At 40.9% G+C, this 19,026-nt stretch overlaps 1 protein-coding gene across 9 annotated transcripts in view; it reads right to left on the bottom strand.

The window, feature by feature from the left end:
* LOC134536834 (kalirin) overlaps positions 1–3,411 on the bottom strand; it is a 402,054-nt gene extending 398,643 nt beyond the window's left edge. For 8 of the 9 annotated variants that reach the window (XM_063376829.1, XM_063376830.1, XM_063376831.1 and 5 more), the window contains exon 1: positions 3,074–3,383. The gene's annotated coding sequence lies outside the window, so the exon portion shown is untranslated. Of the gene's footprint in view, positions 1–3,073 lie in introns of all 9 variants that reach the window. The other variant, XM_063376828.1, reaches the window with a different exon arrangement.
* Positions 3,412–19,026: the final 15,615 nt, after the last annotated feature.

Here is a 19,026-nt window from a genome sequence, read left to right as displayed (position 1 = left end):
GACATTGTGCTGTAGTGTATTTGAAATAACACACATTTTTACAAGAAGCTACTAACTGTATTTGCAATGTTTTCCTATTAAAAAAAAATATAGCTTCCAGCAGCATTCTACGACTACTTTCAAAACATTTTGCATTCAATTAACATTGATTTGAAGTCCTTTAACATAGTCAGTTCAGGAATTTAAACTCAATCTTATTACCTTCTTTTAAACTGATTTTCTGTGAAACCATTAAACAATCTGCACCGAACTTTGATTACATTTTCTAAAGCTAAATTTATATATTCATCTCTTATAATCCTACAGTTGCACGCTCAGTTACCGACTTGCTCAAAGAGGCAACAAGAAATCAGATTGTTAATGTTCTTATTAGCACTCCCTTGTTTCAATTCAGTTACTGACAACTACAGAGACCCCTTGTAGTGGTGTATCTGAATTATTGTATGATTGTTTTCTATTTTATAAGTAATTTCTATTGTATGGTATTTATTATATTCTTAAGATTTTTTTCTATCACAGCTATGACTTAGCAACAAATCTATGTAATGGTTGTACCTACGGACTACTTTCGTGCCCAAGTGTACAGGCATTGACTACCGACGGTGTGGAAAGCTTCATGCACATTAACGGCAAAACATCAAGAGGTGGAACATTGTATCACACAATAATTAATATATTTAAATTTAGTCAAATGTCTTACAGAAAGTGTAAAAACAAACAAAAAGTAATAACATAGACAAAAATGGCTTGGTGATTCATAGGTACTATTATGAGTGGCATATCAATTGCAAATATTTGTAGGCAGGAGAGTTAGGAGATAGTAGCTAATCTCAACGTATAGCCTATTGTGTACAGTAGATTATCAAAACAAGACTACTTACATTGCAGATCATAGCTATATTTGAGTGTGTGTTATAACTTCTCAGAGATACAGTTAAGCTAACTTCTTTAATACCTATATATTCTTAAGAAACATAGTGTTAAAAAAAGGTCATTGAGTAGAAGACAAACTAAGAAAGTCATTTCATAGACTTAACAAACATTTCAGTTTGTATCATAAAAAAGTAATGGTAACATACTTTGGAAAACAGAGATATTTTGTATTTAAATTCACTAGGATGGCAACAATTCTAGTTTACAATGTGTATGGATATATATATTTTTTGTATCTTAATAAAAGAGGACTCCCAAACAACCATTCTAGTCTTTTTGGAATACACAAATTTTAGTTATGAAATAATTGTTTTTGTAGCTTACCTAACTATATTGTGTCATGTCCAAAAACATTTTCCCTTAACAATGTAATGGTGATAAAGCATTTAGGTACCTACCTATTTATAACTGTATTATTGTTTTAAATTTTATCTGTATATATACATGAATCTATTTTTGTCTCTATGTACCATATTTGTATGTTATATTTAATAATAGGATTACCGTTTTACAACCATGTGTATATCTGTGTATATCTGTAGGCTGTATTTGTATTACTTTTTTTTTTTACTTTCATATCTGTTCATTTAAATGATATTTTTATGTGTCCCATACTATTCTGTAAAAACATTTATATGGTCAAATGTGCAATTAAATATATAAAAAAATTACGTAAGCACTGCTATCTTTAAGACAGTGCTATTTTTAAGTATCATATAGTGCATTAATTCTCATTTATTACTAGTTGTCACCCATCCAGCCAACTATATTAAACTACCACTTAACCACATAACAATCAGTTCAGTGCAAAATGCTCTAAGCAAATATTTCACAAAAATTTATTATAAATTTAAATACTGCCCTTGCTCCCTAAATCAGTTTACTAAAACATTTCTTCTGAAAAATTAGACACATTGATTATTACCAACATGTAACAAGTAGCAAATTCAGAAACACTTCCATACTGCTAGAAAACACACATTTAAAAAAAATTAAAATACATTTAAAAATGTTGGTGTGTAAGCTATTTGACTGTCTGAAGTTAAGGGAGAAAAGGTAAAAAGGAGAGTGAACAAAAATATTCACTCACTGCACATTCTTTTGCCAACTTCTTAGTAGCCTTCTTGGTTTTGAAAGCAGTCTGATTTTACATTTCATTAATAAATAAAATAATTTAACTAACCATCCACTTTTCCACCAAAAGGTTTTAATAATTTAATTGGTAAGATAGCCACTTTTTTTTGTACCAAACTATTTTTTTCAGTCAAAATACATTATGTTAAAAATGTTTTTTTTTTTTTTATTTCTTCCACAATAATGCATTATCATTCAATTTGCCAAGGGTAAAACTGAGGGTACCTTAAGACGTCTGAACTCACAGGAGAGTGACCCACAGTGAGACAAAGGAAGAGTGTAGAGAGAATGAGTACCTACCATTCTGAATACGAGCACATCCTAACAACTATGTTGAGAACACGTTTTAACTGGCAGAATCAGTCCATCCATCATCAAAAGCTAGAATTTGCCGAACTGTTGACTAATAAATTAAAAAAGGTGCTCAGTAATTTATTAAGATGACATGAGACCACAATATGCAATGGACAATTTTAATCTTAATTTGTAATAGCAAAAAAGTGTATTATAAAGTCTTTTCACATACACCATACTTGCTACTAGACCATCCTCCTACCATCTCCATCTCTAGTGACAAATTTCAAGGAAGGGACACAATGTAGTGTAATTTTATTCCACATTCTAATTCAGCCATTAAAAAATATACATACCTATACAGTTATCCTTGTAACAATATCAGTTTCCTACTTATATAACTCTATATTTAACTCAAAAATTATATTTTCAATTACGATTTAAGTTTACAATAATATAAGTAAAAATTTGTAATTCAAAACATGTCTCTTTCCCCCCTTATATTATGTATTGCTATTACTAAATACAAGTAATGTAGTAGAAAATAAATTTGGCATGGACTTATAGATTAATACAATGGAATATGAGTAAAAGGTTTAAAATCTAGTTAACACACATACTTAAAACAAAACAAAAAAAGAAACTTTCTAGCATACACAAAAACACTATAGCACGCAGATAATAAACAATATTCTAGAAACATTGTAATTACCTGAGTTAATAAACGCCGTATTTTAACAATTCCGTAAACACTGTTGACTGGCCGATTTGACTTCCCCCAATAATTCATTTGGCATGTCTTCCGTGTGCGATGATTATTGTCAAAACATTAAATACAAAATACGGACCTACATCGAAATAATTCTACTTTCCATTCGAATTCCTATTGTTATTTTATCTCAATTTTATCATACACATTTATGGCCGATTATAAATCAGAAACACTCAAAACATTATTCAAAATACACATTAACAAAATATTCTCTCCGTTTTAAATGTCAACCATGTCAAATCCTGAAGCAACTGACATTTCATAGCTCATAGAACTACCAACATACGCTTCACTTAACTTCTTCACGTTTTTGGCCTTGAGGGTGTACCCGTTTAGCCATAAAAACCAGGAATTATGGAGTTTTAGTATTTTAGCTGCAAGTAACAGTCATGAAGAACCAATTTTGTAGCGAATCTATTAAACGTGGGCCGATTTCTCTCGCGTTAGTTTACAATTTACCTTGCGACAGCTGAACGGGTGTTCGACGAACGGATTGATGAACTCTGCTAGTGCGGTGACCTGTTGCTGTGTGGTTAGACACAACTGCATTGTTCAGCAATCAGCATTAGACTGAGAAATCCTTGACTCGGACAGTAACATACACTACAAAATGGGAGGGAATCATAATATTCACCTCTTTTGAGTCTCATGAACAATTCCTATAGTGTGTTCATTTAAAATATGAGAAATTTTTTTTAGGTTAATTTCGAAAACAACCTATTGCAATCATTACCATGGTAAGACTTATAGAATAAAAAATTTAACATTGTTTTTGTTTCAAAGTTCCTAGGCCATATTTTTTTGGTGACCCCCCATCTCTTGGTAAGTACACCTCTTTACAGTAATAATCTTAATTATATTCTGGGACTACCAACATGCATGTTATTACCCTGATGTGGTTGGAGTATGGTTGTGTCACAGAGAAAGCATTATGCGATTGGAGTTTATTATTACCTATAAAAAAAGTCGCTAGCATCGTGGCAGTTAGCAGATTCGCTGGTGCCATGGCTGCAAAAGTGGCCACTGACACTAAAAAAAATAACTAGTAACATACAGGAAAACCAAAGGGAGGCCTTAAGAGCAATGGTAAAACCTTAAACTTAATACCTCATTATTAGAACAGGATTGGATATGTAGAGTATGAGTATGTCAGGTCACAAGTGATTGATAGGAAGTTAGACTGATAGCCAAACATTATATATTTTAATAGACATCTCTCTTAAGGTAATAATGATGGGTTTTCTATAACTCAACGAGACTTACAGAAACAATCAGGCTTTAAATGTAGTTTCACAATACCTACAATAAAATTAACAGTTAGGTATATATAATATTTCAGTACTGATGTACCTCCTGTGGCAGTTCAGGTCCGGCCCCCATCCCATCAGCAGACGCCTCTGATGGGGAAGGCACCTGCTCACCAGACAAACCCAAGTCAAGTGTACCCCATATGTCGTATATGCAAATATTTATTTATTTATTTATTCAATTTTTGTTCTGTAGACCCCATATGGAAGTAAGGACTCCGTGATATAGAACAAGTCAATTAATACAAATATATACATATATACAAACAAACTGTACAACTACAAAAATTAGATATTACACAGTACTTTTACATTTCAAAAGTAATAAAAACAAAACATGGGTACATAAAAAAGAACATGGGTACACAAGATATTGTATAAACTTAAGTCTAAACCTCAGAGTTGCCGTCGTCCGGGGTCTCGGGCTCGAGTCCCGGTGTGGCTCCTAGTGGGAAAAGGCGGTTCTTGTTACGTATTGTCCGGGTGGGCGCCAGACTAGCTCGGTTCTAGTCGTGAGTTTGGGGGTCGTGGATGTATGTGCCCCTGCGTGGCCCACTAGGGCCGGCGGCGGTGTTGCGTGAGATGATTTTAAATAAGAGGCGTGGAGTTAAGGTGGTGGTGTCGTACCTTTTATTCATAGGAACGAGTCGTACACAATACAACACTCTACAGAGGTCCCCGGGGGGGGTTTACTCGTTATTCCGTGGCGCCGTATGGTTTGTGTTCCGCGTTACGTGGCCTCGGACGCTGCTACGTCTCATACGTCTCACTGGTTACACGGGTAACGTAATTTCGTAACACAAAGGCGGGACACAAAATACACTGAATTAAGGGGGTGCGCACAAGTTACGTGGCACTCGTTACTCGGGTAACGTAAGTTAGCAATACAAAGTACGGGACACAAAAATACACTGAATTAAGGGGGCGCGCACAAATTACGTGGCACTCGTTACTCGGGTAACGTAAGTTAGCAATACAAAGTACGAGACACAGAAATACACTGAATTAAGGGGGCGCGCACAAGTTACGTGGCACTCGTTACTCGGGTAACGTAAGTTAGCAATACAAAATACGGGATACAAAAATACACTGAATTAAGGGGGTGGACGATTGGAGACGGCCAATCCCGTATGCAAATGTCTCGGCGCGGGTGTTGTGCCCACTGTGGTGAAACACGCACCGCAATTAAGTTTGTCCAAGTTCCCTTGCGGGTTTGTGGTCAGCGCCGTGCGCGTGACCTTAAATAAAGTTCTGTAAGTTGCGGGAGGCGGCCCGTGCCGTATACTGAAGAGCAGCCCCGCTGACCAAGTGTGGTGCGGGGTGTCTTTAAATTGATGCGGCCGGATTAGGTCCTGGACCGAAAAAAGGGACCGGGTACTCACGGAGAGGTTAAGTAATAAAAGGGGTTCTGTTAATTAGTGACTATATTTACCGGACGTTACTTTCGATGTAGACAAAGGATGTTGCCTCTCCGTGGGACGTAGGTCCGCCCCGGTCCGTGAGCTGCGCTGAACTGCCGAACTGGCATGGCGTCCGAGGGAGGCTCGGCCTCTCTCGCGCCAGGCGTGACCTCATTACGCTAGACTCCAAACGGGTGTGTCTGGAAGAGATTTTATTGTCGCTAAAATCCTAATTTAATGTTTTAGGAGGAATGGGTACGGTTCTTCTCTTGTCTACTCAGGTTTCCGCGGCTTTGTCTTTGATTGCTGTTCGGGTCGCCTGACTCGGGTGGGCCATGGCCAGGGGTGTGTTCCGTTAGCGGGAGCGTATACTGGCGGGTGCAGGTCGGGCTCTGGGGTGGTCGTCGGCCAGACGACGTCAGAGTGTAGAGTTAGTTTACAAAACTCAATATTTGTCTCGTTTTGTGCTGTATTTAAATAAGATTTACCAGAGTTTAGTTTTCTTATCTGTTTGACGCCAACCGCCGGTGCTCCCTCTGGTCCGCAAAGGTCGTTATGCCACAGCAACACTTGCCCCTAAGTGCCTCGAACACGCCCGAGCGTGAGTGTATGAAAGTGCGCCGCGACGAACACCTAAGCGACGTCAGCGCCCAGCCGGGTGTAGCAATGCGCCTAACTAATTATATATAATTATTTGTCAAGTTTAGACAACTAAATTAATAACAATTTAAAAGAGGATTCATGTAAGGGAAATTATGTCTAATTGTTTTATAAGCATATATTTTGTAACTTGTCTTTAAGTCCAAAACTGGCCGGGTCGGTTTTCCCGCGTTTCACGTGGTTAGGCGCGAGGCCGCAGGGCGGTCTCGCGCTCAGTTACCGTTCGGGGCTCGAAGGGGTCGGACGCTCCGCGAACGTCGGGTCATCAGCTCTAGCATCTCTTCAACATTTCAGCAATAGTGTAAGTTTTCGGAAACTTTTTAATTAACTCGGCGCCGACCCCAACCCAGTCGCACGATATTTCGTGCGGCTCTTAATTAATTTAAATTCTTCCCACCAGGGAACTTTACTTTTCATACGTAATCCATGTCCAGTTTAAGGACCGCGTAGTAGTGGTACGCAGTTTCCGGCTAATGAGCCAATTAATCGTTTCCGTCGTAGATCCTCAGTAATAAGTGTTGAGAATAACACTGACTAACTTTCGTCTTGTAACTTTCTCCGTTTTATTGTGCAAAGTGTAACGTGTAATTAAGTGACTAACTTTTATGTGTAAGGAACTTTTACGTGTACGTCTTCAGTCGGCGTGCCCACGTAATTTCAGAGACGTTAATCTCGTAGCAGGCTAGACTGCAAACTATCCTGAGCATAGGATCTTTCCTACGTATTTACGTGCCAGCCTAAGTTGTGGCAATAACCATTCATTTACATGCTAAACCTTCCATAGGGACGTGAAGCCACGGTTTCAGCTTGTCAATATAACTTTGCAATCTATCTTGGTCGCGCGAACCGTCACGTTTAGAGATACGCGTGTCATAGCGGTCCGACAACGGACGCGGCCAGTCTCGGGGCGTATGAGTGTATTGATACTGAATAAAGTGCAGTGTCCTATAAATCGTTTACCATTCATTTACAAGGCGTCCTGGGTGGCCTGAACAGCCTAGGTAACTTCTGAACATTTTTTCAAACTCCGAGACGCGCTCCTGCCTGCAGCCACGAGGCCGAACCCCCGTAAAACCCCTGAGATATTTCACATTATTAATAATTAAATAAAAGCTAAAAACAGGCAGCGGGAGTAGCGTCATGTTATTAGGTCAAAGAATTCTATCAGAGAGTAGGAAGGATGTTCTAACAGAACTTTTTTGATTGTTCTTTTGAATATAGGTAAATCGGTTATATTTATGACATTTTGTGGCAATAAGTTGTAAATTTTTATGCCTATGTAATTTGTGCCCTTTTCATACTGACTGGTATTATGACATTTTATCCTCAATTTATTGGAGTTTCTTGTGTTGTATAAATGAATATCTAATTTTTTTTGTAAATAGCGTTTCTCCTTATGTATGAATAATAGTATTCTTAGTATAATAAAACTAACCAATGTTCTGCCTATAAGGTAATGTGCAGCATGAAGTGTGTTTGTTGGTCCCTTAAGAGCACCATAATTACAGAGCACAACTAATTCGTCTTACATCCACATGCCTGGATTAATTTCTAGTGTCAGTTGAACAAAACTAAAGTAAAATATTAACAGACAGAGCAGTAATGGAAATAGCCACCAGCATTTTACTTAAAATATAACTTTAAAACTAATTAGTAACATTATTGTTATAACAGGATTTTGGGCCATCAGCCATCTTTGTACTAAGTATTACATAGTTTAAGGAAAGTGTAACATTTTAATGTTTTACTAAGTATGTATACAATTTTTATTACCATTTGATTTTCTGTGCAGTTCTGACATGAGGGTGATGTAAATCCCCACTCCCAATCTATCTCCCACCAATATTAATTAAAAAGGGAAAGTGCGACGCAGAAGTGTCTGAGTCACTCACGTGTCAACTTGCCATAATAAGTTTGTGAGTGTCTCCTTCGTGGCCTTCAGCCTTAATTAATTATAGTGTTGAGTTAACGTAAATATTACCACCCCGGTTTTTATGTGTAACTAGCCACTGGAGGGGTCAGCCAGCGACGAACAGTCTCTGGTGTGACTCTGAACATTGAAAATTAATTTACACAAATTAATTAACCGTAATTATTAAAGGCCATCTGCCAAATCAGATTAATTAAGAAAATTAATGTATGAATTTAGAGCTGCTCTCAGTTTATTATTATTAAAATAAATTCCGAATAACGGAAATTTAGCAACTTTGGCGCGAGAATACGCCGAGACCTGTCCTCGCACCAAGGCCAGACGCCAGTACCGAGCGACTCGCGGACCGGGGCGGACGTGTGTTCCACGGGGAGCCATCATCCTTTGTTCTACACTGAGCAGTATTTATGGTAATTATAATTCATCGACCAAAACCTGTTTTATTCTTTACGTAAGCTCCCCGTGCATCCCCGGTTCTTTTACGGTGCAGAGCCTAACCCGACCGCTTAACTTTAAAACCCCCGCACGAGCCATCACCCGGGGTAGTTCACCTTACGGCACGGGCCGACTCCCGCAACCAACGAACTTTTATTCAATGTCAAGTGCACGGGCGCCGACGAAAGCTACATATGAAAAATTTTCATTTAATTTAACTGCGGGCCACGAATCACACAGGTGAGCACAGACGCTGTCAAATTAGTAACTTTAGGGATTGGCCGCCTCCAATCGACCCCTCCCCCCTAACCTTGGCTGGCTTGAGGCCTAAACTAGAAATAGTGTGTCAGGGCACTATTTTTAACCAAGTGTATTTTTGTAGAGTAATACCTTGTGTGCCCTGCAAGTGTAATGTAAGTGTAATTGCGACTGTAATTGTCCACCTGATTAAACAACCACTCCGCACACTCGAGCGCGACGTGTCATGGACAATATAAATCTCGAGTTCGTGTTTGTTATTGTATTGAGTCTCCCTATCCCAGCTAGGAACCAGTGTATTATGCTGCACAGTGCCTATGATGTGATACCAGCTAGGGACCCCTCCAACCACGAACTTCGCCGACGGTCCTAGTGGGCCATGCAGGGGCAACGCACCCACGAAACCCAAATTTATTAGACGCCGAGCTAGCCTGGCGCCCTCCCGGAACACAATTTAAATAAGAACTAGTTTCCCGCTAGGATACATGCCCGGTCTCGAACACAATAACACGGACAGCGGCACATTAAAAATGCAGAAAGTGGCAGGTTCTCAACATTGATGTTGCCGTCACCAGACCTCTGATTAAGGCCCGGTAGGTACCTGACGGGCGCTACGGGCGTCGTGGTGCTGCTGATGTCCGGGGGTCACCAGGCTAGTGCGATACTAGGCCGTTGATGGTGGGTCGTAGGTACTCTGCCCCCGCGTGCCCCGCCAAGTACGCGACTTGAAATCTATCCTGAGTTGCGGCGCTCGGCTGTGTGTGGTGGACAGAAGGGTGCAGAATGACGGTAGACGACACAGTTTATATTAAACGGTGTTTAATTCACGTACTTTCCGGTGGTACACGTGGGTACCTTGTACGCCCTACACGTACACTACGCAGTACAAAGTCTCTACACAAACCGCGCTAATGTGCTGTGTGGCATCTACGCCATATTACATTTAATCTTTAAAACAAAACACAACACTACAACAACCCTTGGATTTTACTGCGGCAGTCTCACGGGAACGTGATTAATGTTTGCTGGAAACGGCCAGCGCCGAGAGTTAACTAGTCTGGGAGGGTTCGACTAGCGTGACCCTAAATTAACTGTAACATTTACGTGATGTTGGAGCCGGCAGGCGTATGCGCGGCGAATTAACTAAAAAACACTGAGGCTGCAGTCGGCCAGTACCGTAAGTGGCGTGATACGCGACGCGGTGGGGAATCACTAAAAAGATGGTCGGGATAGGCCTGGTTCCGCGGAATACACGCCGAGTTGACGTGAGCAGCAGCGAATTAGAAGGTTACGTGATTACATTACTTACAGAAGGAGTGATCGGTGAGCACAAAGGTAAAGGCTGCTCACGGACGAACACGTCTTGACCCGGCGCGGAGTGGTTCGAGACTCCCGAACATGGCCGCCTCGCAAGGGGGGGGGGGGGGGACTTTCACTTCCCTTGTGAGACGGCACCAAAAACTTATATTATATTAATTGGTTGAATTATAACAAAAAACATTCCAGGAGCTTAAATAAAATCTAGCACCTGGTAATTGGGTGCTTAAGTCTTAACAACTGTTTTGTATTATTTAATTATTTGAAATGTCGCACCAAGTTGGCGACTGTCAATATAGTGACAAATTGTCTCCGTGTAAATTGTTAAGGTTGGATTGCTCCTAGCCTGACTTGATCAGGTTCACGGGCACTGTAATTAAGGCCAGTGGCCGCGACGACTGGTAATGAGGTTCATTGTCCACTCCGTGCATGCGGTGCTCGCACGGATTTCCTACGAGGCACTTGCTTAATGCTTATGAATAATTACTATTGTTCTAGTGTCTCATTCATTGATTGTTTTATGAAATCGATTCCCCGGGGTTTCGTGTCCTGAAATTTATTCGAGTTTATTGAAGTCACGCCCGGGGCACTCGTTTGACTCATTCCGGCTGGGCTAGGGGTGCGCTCCGAAAACGGGACCCAGTACTGGCGGTGCGGAGCACGGGCTTAGAGGCCATGGTCGGTACGACGTCAATGTTTAATGTTGATTTTTGTTCCATGGATCCCATTTGGAGTCAAGGCTCCAGGATATAGGACAAGTTAAGTAAAACAATATAAAATATATACATGTATTTGTAGATGTCTTTTCTTGAGTTGATAGATAAAAAAATAACTTCAAGTTAAGTTTGATTTTAATTTTTTTTAGTATTGAGCCAGCAGCAGGGTCTTCAGACATCAGGATTTGAATGTAATGCCTAGCCTCATAGATCTTATCTGCTAGAGAAATGCTACACCTCCTTTTGCGAATGCATCTTTGCTAGAGCTGTGTTTCCCCTCGAACGCCAGCAACTATGAGTTATGAAAGTCTTTGAGACTTCATGAGGGAAACATGTTCCGAGTTCTCTTGGAGTTGAGTCGTTTGGTTCGGTACAGAGTTGACGCACAAATGTGTAGGTTATAATGAAACCGCCTTAACTTTCACTGTCGGATTTAGGTATTTTGGAATCGCTCTTAAAAATTTACTTTTCAATGAGAATGTGTCGTTCCATTAGTGTTTAACTGATATGTTATGCTGTGGCTCACATCTGGGAGTACCTTTAATCATGTTGCCTATTGCATTATGCATTGTGTGCATGCACATAAAGTATAACCGGAGTATTGTTGTGTGTTGTTTCATGGTTTTTATTGCCGTCACCCGGCCTCTGTAGTGTGCCCGGGAAGTACCTGACGGGTGCTACGGGCGTCGCATGCTGCTGTTGTCCGGAGGGGCACCAGGCTAGTGAGACACTAGGCCGTTGATGGTGGGGCCGTGGGTACTCTGCCCCCACGTTCCCCGCCAGGTACGCGGCTTAAAGTCTACCCTGAAATCCCCTGAGGCCGCTCGTCCATGTGGAGGACGGGGTGGCGTGAAATAATTGTAAGCGACACTGGTTCTGTTGATTTACATTTAATTAACGGACTTCTCCGGTGGTACGCATGGGTACGTGGTACTCCCTATGCGTACTCTACGCAGTGAAAGAACCGCTACACACTACGCGAAACAGTTACATGAACATACGTTACTTACAGAACAAAACACGACACTAATATCACACAATGAATTCGCCGCGGCAGTCTTGCAGGACGCGGCTGGGAGTGTTCTGGAGACGGCCATTACCGAAAGTCTTAGGGTGGCTCAGTGAGCGTGAAATTACACTTACTTGTGGTTGCAGCCGGCAGGTGTATGCGCGGCGGTTTATTGAAAGCGTGTTGGCTGGAGTCGGCCAGTACCGTACATGGCGTGGTCCGCGATGCGGTGTGGAACCACTAATGAAGGTGGTAGGGATAAGCCCAGGCCCGCAAAATACACGCCAAGTCGACGTGAGTAGCTGTGAAATAAAAGAAAAGGTTTAAGTATTAAGGTAACTGCAGAATGACCGATCGGTGAAACAAAGTGAAAAGCTGCTCACGGACACCCGTCTTGACCCGGCGCGGAGTGGTTGGAGACTGCCGAAGATGGCCGCTTCGCAAGGGAGGGAAAGTTTACCTCCTTTGTGAGTCGGCACCAAAAACTTACATTAACTTAATTTGCTCTATTATAAGCTAAAAATACGTTCCAGGTGCCCAATTAAAAGGTAGCACCTGGTAATAGGGTTCTTAAGGATTAACAATTGTTTCAGAGTATTTAATTATTCGAATTGTGGCATCAAGTTGGCGACTGTAAATTTACTAACATATTGTCTCACTGTGAATTGTTTTAGTGGGATTTCTCCTAATCCGACTTAATTATTGTCACTGGCACTTTAATTAACTCCAGTGGCCGCAGTGAATGTTAATGAGGTTTGTTGTCTGCTCCGTGCGTGCGGTGCTCGCAACACCATTGGCTACGACACTGACGTGTCCCTGCAACAGCGTCCAGTACTGGAGTGGTGTGAGGTGGGGTGAAAGACCCCCTGGTAGGGATGGACGATATACATCGATGTATTTTAAACACTCGATGTATAGTAACGATGCATCGTATTGAACCGATGTATTGTTAACACTTCAGCATCGAATATATATCGATGTTTTTCATTCGATGCATCGAATATGCAAATTAAAACCAAAACAACAATATGGTTGACCGAGTTTCTGCTGTGTAATAATGGTCAACATTGTGAACCGTGCCTTAAAGTATTTTTTTTTTTTTTTAAACTTTCAGTTATAATGGGACCTTAGAAAAAAAGTTCAGTTTGGCAGTTCTTTAATAAAATTGATGATAAGAAATCGAAATGCAAACTATATTAAAAGGATATCAAGTCTGCCGGAAATACGACGAACTAATTGGGCATATTCGTAATGTTCATAAGGCTCATTACCTATAAATTCAGCCGAAACAAAATACATTGAATTCAGTTAATAAAACAGAAGAAATATCGAATCCTCCAAATGCCAAGGATACGCCTAATAATAAAATTGATGATGGTGTACTTCAATCTACACCAATTCCTTCTACAAGTGGCAGTGGCAGTCAAAGTTACTGTAAGCAGTTAAAGGAAACCTTAAATGAAACTATTGATTCGGACTTACACGAAAACTTCATACCTTTCAAATGCCAAAAAACAATACAAGCCGCCTTTAAAGATATTTCCTCTTACTCCGAATCTGGAGCGAAGATAAGGAAACTGAACAACTGTTTGTTATTCATGATTTGCAAAGACCATCAGCCTTTCTCAATTATTGAAAACGAAGGCTTCAGAACTTTAATGAAAACAGTTGCTCCTCAATATAAACTCCCGAGTTGAACAACTCTAAGATGCTGGCTGGACGAAAAATATTAAGCAATTTCAGAAACAATTAAAAAAAATGCTGTCCTCTATAGAAGACATAGCCTTAACAACGGATATTTGGTCGGATATCTTAAACATGAAAAGTTTTTTGGGCATCACATCGCATTTCGGAATAGACATTGAACTATATTAGGTCACTTTAGGCGTGTACGAATTGTATGAAAGACATACCGGTACATCAGATTATCTTGCTGAAATTCTGTTAAAGGCTTGCCAAGACTGGAAAATATATCAAGAGAATGTGACAGCTGTTGTTACTGGCAAAGCAGCGAATATAGTTAAGGCGGTCTACTTAGCGTTCAGTAGAAGGAAACACATCCCATGTTTCGCCCATAATTTGAATTTGGTGGCTGAGAGCACAATGATATGTACTGAGTGGAGAAACATTGTTTCTAAAGTAAAAACAATAGTAACTTGGTTCAAACAGAGTTGCATTGCTAGTGATGAGTTGTGTAAAGCTACTGCTGCGACTGCAGTCTCCTGCTGGGACAAAATGAATACAAAGCGTGGACACTCGTTTGAACAGTACATATTACATGTTACAAAGATTTTTAGAACTCTGTAGTGTCATAAATGATATTCTCTTCCGCGACAATAGAGCACCTGCAATGTTCAGTGCATCAGAAATATCTACTGTATCATCTGTCATCGTGGTACTGCGACCCTTGGAGGCGGCTACAAAAGAAATTTCGGGTGATAAATACTGCAAAAGTAGTAAAATTATTCCCTTAGTTCGCTGCATGCTCTCTAAAATAACTTCAGCAGTTATAGAGAATATCCCGTAGCGAAAGAGGTGCAGAAACTTGCTATTAATGAAATAAATAAAAGAATCGGTCCAATAGAACATGTGACTGCTCTTGCTATCGCAAGTATTTTAGATCCACGGTTTAAAAAGATGCACTTCAATGATGTGATAGCTTGTTCGAGTGCTGTATCGAAAATTAAAGATTTAATGAAAAAGAATTTGCAAAGCAGTCAAGAAACTGAATCCGATTCTGACAAGTCCGATAAAAATGGTCAGACCTTTTCATTATGGAGTGATCACCATAAGTTAGTGCATCATAACTGGAAAGTTAACGAATCTGAAGATGTTTTGTCTGACGAACTTTCAGTTTATCTCAGAACTCCTGTTGGAAGACTGGACGAAAATCCGTTAGAAATCTGGAGGGATTATAAAATACAATTCTCAAAGCTGTAAAAAATAGCTTTTAAGTATTTAACAATTGTTGGCACATCTGTCCCTTCAGAAATACTCTTTTCACAGACAGGGCTAGTTTTGACTGAGCAAATAAACAGATTAAAGGGAAAAAATTTAAGTAAACTTTTGTTTTTACATAGCATTGAAAAAAATTGGAATATGTAAAAAAAAATAAAGCTGTGTTGGCTGTGTGTTTCTGAATTTTAATACATATTTTTCCTTGTACTTACCTAGTTTTCTTTAAGGCCTAAACAAGTCATAGAGAAATCAATCGATGTTTTAGAAACATCGATGTATGTATTTCTCAATACATCGTATTAACATCGATGCAACTGATCGATGCATTACATCGGATAAAAACATCGATGTATATTTTAAATGTCCATCCCTACCCCCTGGGCGTAGTGTGCTCACACGTTGTCGCCGAACAGCCCCTGCAGGCAGGTAGTGCCCAATGCTGAGAGGGGTTATGGAGGGGAGGGGTCAGGTAAGGCACGAGGAAGGGATATCAGTCGGAGCCCTAGAGCGAGCTCCCGAAGGCCGCTCCAAGGGGGTGGAGAGGTAGGAATCCTAGAGCGGGCTCACAAGGGTCGCTCCAGGGGAGGGGAATTTAGAGCGAGCTCCCGAAGGCCGCTCCAGAGGAAGGAAGAGAGTGAGGGGGGAGGGGAGAGGAGAGCAGAGCAGAAAGCAATAAGCCAAATTCCAAATTCCTGCTTTATTTCCTCCAGATTTCTCTGAGGTAGGGATCTCTGGTTAGGTTAATTTATACCTAGCTTAAATACAACTCCTCGATACAATGGTTACTGATACAAGCGATACACATTATAAAACAGGTCATAATTTGTCCCCCCAGTAACCCGCAATCAAGAACACTATTTAGTTATTATGACCACATAGCACTGACAAGCATCTTACATTGTACATTAATTATAAAATACATGCGCACTGTAATAAATGTCTGGTAATTAATAATTGTAATTAGTAATTGTCCAAATGGCTTTTCCCTTAATTGTTTTATGGGTTCGAGCCCCCAGGGTTCCGTGCCCTTAAGTTTCTTTACGTCTATTGGGGTCACGCCCGAGGCGCTCGCCTGACTCATTCCCGCTGGCCTGGGGGTGCGCTCCGAAAATGGGATCGGGTACTAGCGGTGCGGAGCACGGGCTTAGAGGCCATGGTCGGTACGACGTCATTATGTAAGCGGATTGTTAGCCTTACTCTGGCTTGATATGAGTAAGCAGATGCCTGTGAACTCACCTTAATTGTTTCATGACTCTGAGCGCAGTGGTGAGCTCCATTTGTTGTATTCATATGTACCTATGTAAGAGCGATGTGTTGTAGCTGTGTTTCACAGTAAACTGACATGTTACATGATGGGATACTGGCTATCATTTTAAAAACCCATGCTTATGCCTTTTTTGTACGACACATATTGTTTCTAGGCTAGCTGTTGATCCAATCAATGGTTTAGGAGTACGCCAGCTGCACGCACGAAAAAGTATGACTCATTGTCACATTCCACCTGAGATGAGCATGAAAGCAAGAGCGAGGAACAAGCGATAGAGAGGCACGATCGGCCTAAGCGTTCGGCTTGTGACGCATCTATCTCTCTTCCAGTCATGTTATCACGTAAAATTATCGTCTGTAAACCGACTTTACAGACAACCCCCTTTTTAATTATGTGAATTTATACAGCACCAACATTATTTATGATTTCACTCCAGTTCTTTAATTTTTTATTAATTTATTTAATGCCAAATTAAATTTATTTTTTTACTACGCCAATTAAGTATAACTTCTAACGCACGTACATAAGAATACACACCCATTTTGACGTGATAACGTCTTATAAATAGATGAACGCCGGCTGCACACACAAAAAAGCATGACTCATTGTCACATTCTGCTGCGTGGAGCACAGTGCGCATGTGCGGATAGCGTCGGCATCCATGGAGCAAGCATAATGTTCGGGGATTTTTTTTATCCCTGTGCTTGTGATCATACACTGACAATTATTGGATTTTGAGCAGTAGCATTGACTTCAGTATGAGTTTTTCTTATGTCTTTAAGCCTGTGATCGATGCATACTTTGAAAAATCACTTTTGTGCATCAGCACATGTCAGTCACTTCCCTCTCTCGTGTAAACATGCCGTTGCCTGGTCGACTAGTCCCTGAAATGATGTTATTTTGCCGGCTACTCAGGGTTCGGTAGAGGGGGGTTCGGGCCACGTGGCCAAGGGACTTAGTCACCAGAATTACAATGAACACAACTCGAATACAGTTTCTAGATTCCTTATGCACGGGAAGCTGAACCCTTTACATGGGGCTGCCGCGTTTCCGCCTGTGACTGTTTCTGTAGGGCGAAGCCCGCTTCCGCGCACTTATGCTGTACTGGAAAAATTTGGGACGTCCTGCTCGTGACGAGTATTAATCGCGCAGCTAAGACTTGAACTCGCTATGACTCGCGCAATAAGATGACTGTCTGACCGGACAACACAATGTCCGGGAGGACCCGTGAAACACTGTACCCGCAATGGCGAATATCCAGTCTACAAAAAATACTCCGCGACTCGCAAAACTCCAGAGAAGCACACACGTGAGAAGAATAACAAAATGCAAACCACGACTGAATGACGAGGTGACACCCTCCCCTTGAATGACAATATGACTGTAAGAAGTGAAATCCCTTATCCTCGGCCAAGCCTGAACTACAGCAAAACACCGCGCCCGTTCCGCTCTCACCGTCTTGGAGCGATGCCGCAGACACGTCCGCTGTCTCCCGCGCCCAGCTGCCGACTGCCTTGCCACAAGCGCCGAGCGGCCCGCTTCCGCGTCCGAAGCCTCTCGCGTCTGACTCGTGACTCCCTGCTTCCCCGCCTAGCGCGCCCGAGCGCCCGCATCCCTCCCCTCTCCGCGAGCCCGCGGAACACGCTTATTGGTCACAGGCGGAAGCCACGGCCTTGGTGCCCGGTGAACAAGTAAAACTTATTATACATAACACTTTAAATAATAAAATTAACTATTTACAATAAAGAGTGTTAAAGAATATTTACAATAATTAGTCACGTCCGGTCCTTATGTATTTACATTAAATTTCCCCTGATGCGCGAATCTGTCTTAACCCCCCCCCCCCCTCCCGTGCTAGCCGCACAGCACAATCGGCGCACAAGCAACACAGGGCAGGAAAAGGCGTTGGTGTGGCATAACGGTCTCTGAGAGCTGGGTCGACACTTGGGTCGACGTCAAACATTCATTGTTAAGAGCAAATATGGGTTATGTAAGTATTTATGTAGGTATATTATTTTGTAAAGTATGGGCAGAATACCATATTTTTTCCAGTTATCTTTGTACTAACCAGCGACAGTATATCTTTGTATACGTCTTACACATCTCTAATGCATGACATTATATTGTGCTTGTAAGTTAGTCTGTTTTTGCATTCTTATTCTCAGGATTTCTTGAATTTACTGATGTTACATGGATGGTTATCATAGTGAAAAATAATTAATGCTGGTTTAACATAACATGTTGTCATTATCAGTAGTTCTTTCATTATTGTGATCCTTTTAAAATACATTTATTATCAAACATTGTGGGAATGCATCATTACCGGTTGTGAGGAATCAATTCTCCTCTTTTGAATTTTAGTTTTTATATTAAGTCGGTTTACCCTTGAAACCTTCTGCATGTAACAGACGCAACACTTAGAACTGCATTAAGACTACCAGAAGGCTCTAACCTTTGTATTGTGTGTGGTACCACAGTTGATGTGGTACGTGACCTTCCAAAATGATTTCAATATTGCTGTGGTTATTTTTACAAAAAAAAGCTATGCTTTTGGAATACGTCCTTAAACTCCTAAATTAGCAAGCAACTTAAATACTTATTTGTAGGCTGCCGACCTCCGTAGCGTAGTCGGATGC

The sequence above is a fragment of the Bacillus rossius genome, chromosome 11 (assembly GCF_032445375.1).
Source record: "Bacillus rossius redtenbacheri isolate Brsri chromosome 11, Brsri_v3, whole genome shotgun sequence".
Classification (NCBI taxonomy): Eukaryota; Metazoa; Arthropoda; class Insecta; order Phasmatodea; family Bacillidae; genus Bacillus; species Bacillus rossius.
Note: the sequence above shows the minus strand (reverse complement) of the source record. Positions and strands in the feature narration are given on the sequence as shown.